Source organism: Octopus bimaculoides, chromosome 15, assembly GCF_001194135.2.
Source record: "Octopus bimaculoides isolate UCB-OBI-ISO-001 chromosome 15, ASM119413v2, whole genome shotgun sequence".
In the NCBI taxonomy this organism is placed as follows: Eukaryota; Metazoa; Mollusca; class Cephalopoda; order Octopoda; family Octopodidae; genus Octopus; species Octopus bimaculoides.
The window spans coordinates 38,143,056-38,145,405 of NC_068995.1; positions in this window are offsets into that span (position 1 = coordinate 38,143,056).

A 2,350-nucleotide genomic window follows, 5' to 3' on the forward strand; every position below is an offset into this window, starting at 1 on the left:
ACGTTGCACAGAAGCATGATTTGAGAGCCTATTTTCATGGAAAGCAATGAAGAGGAGCTCCTGGTGGCTGCAGTGAGTTTAAGAACTTAACCGGGAAATTGACTATTTCATCCACAAGAGAGTCTATAGATGTATATGTTTGTTTCCTGGTAAACGTTTCTTGAGTCTTTCATTAAATTATTCACAGTAACGTTCTTTGGTGCTATGACTGCTTTTTCGCATAGCTGAGTAGCATTTGTCTAATTTGAAATTATACTTGGAAAAACTTTTTCAATAAGTTCCTCAACCGAGCGGACTAAGTTGCAGGTTCTTCATAGATTCAAGTCACCTTCATCATAGATATCTAGCCTTCCTTCTCCAAGTTGCAAAATAGTACGAGCAAATTGTTCCGAGAGATGATCCCCAAACAAATGGGCCCTCATATTTGTAGAAAGCTTTAACACGTTGATATGTTTACATAAAATAGATGGTTTCAAGCATGATTTTAGTTCATCCACCTGTGTTCCCCTGGGAATCACTGGCAAAAGTTGTCTGAAATCATCGAATGTACTACTGTCACAACTCGCATCAAACAATTAGAATTGCGCTGTTCTTGCAGCATTCTGTTAACGACTTCTAATAATGCTTTAAGTGGCATGGTACATTCGTCCCATATGATCAAAGAATATATCACAGGTAACTTGAGGTAAGGAACTTTTAGTTATATTGCAGACAGTTACATCATTTGAAGTTAGATTGAATGGTAGCTTGAATACTGCGTGAGCTGTTCGACATCCTGAGAGTAAAGTCGCTACAGCTAAAGCTATTTGCCCTTTCTGCCGGATTTTGGCTAGCAGAAAATTTCTAACAAAATATTTTTCCAGGTCCTCTCGGAGCGTCTAAAACCTACAACGATCCTCTTATGTGTCACTTGGTCTATGATTGTTGTACATGCAAGTTGTTGGTCTGGCAATTTTTTTCAAAGAATCTTGTTAACGAATCAATATCATATGAAGTTTCTCGCAAAACATCTGTGATGAAATTATTCTCTACATTTCAATGTGTTTCAGGTAAGCCAAACTTACTGAGCTCCTCCCCTCCCATTGAGACAACGCAATCTTCAATATCAACCAATGCAGAATTATATATGTCATCGTTGAATACTAATTTCTTTTCAGTGAATCTTAATTGTGATTGATATTTGTAGTCATCTGATAAATCATTCACATATTTGTTGCACAACGCTAACGGATTACTTACTTCACAATTCAGGAGAAGAATTGTAAAAAGATCTCTCAGTAAAATAGGTGTGCATAACACTATCCCACTGATAGTTATCTACTAACAAATTTAAAGCTAACAGGCTTCTCTATAAGTACAAACAGTTTCACCATCAATTGTTCTTAAGAAACAGGAGGAAGTCGGTCCTCTTATTTCAGCCTCAAAAAAAAATAAATAAAACCAACAAAAAAACAAAAAAAAAAACAAAACATTTGGATGCATAGAGCAAACTTTTCCGATTGGCGAGTCAAATAGTTTTGTATTTGGATGACTCTCAAAGTCAACTCCTCTTTTTCTTATAGCAATAGTAATAGAAGTCAATACAGTTATGCACACACATACACAAACGCACACACACACACTGACAGACGGACATACACACACACACACACACATATAACATGTGTGTCGTTATTTTATGCATATGGCATACCTACAGAATAGCGCCCCACCGAATTTGTTTCTTCCTATGTTTAGGGAAAATGGGCATTTTCAAATGAAAAGTTGTACAAATATGCTGAAGTGAGAGGGAAAATGACAGTTCACCTCATAAATTCTGGTGTGGAAAACGTGAAACAATGGAAAAATATTGGAGTGAAAGATAATTTACAGTTTCTATTCTGAATGTACGTCGGAAATATATCGAAAGTGATCTACGATTCTATTGCGAAGGCAAGCTGCTAGAGAAAGAAAACTGATCTTCTATAGATAAAAATGGAACAAATGTAAAATAATACTGATCCAGTAATACTTATAGCAATATGAAGTTATGGAGCGTATTACAGTTATACACACCCACACACAAACATGTTATTATCTATGTCGTTATATAACACATATGCCATACCCACAGACGTGTGTCCCACCGTATTTTTGAATTTAATTCGGAAATATAATAATCTTATAGAAATTAAGTACATCAGGCAGGTTATTTAATTTCAATTTGGTTTAATTTTGTTTCATATCAATCCTACTCAAATCGTGCAAACTTGCTCTGGCAAGACTACTACAGATTGTCTTTCGGAGTTTTCTTACAAATGGCAAGTTGCCAAGTCGACTGAAGAAGGGAATAATATGCCCGATCCATAAA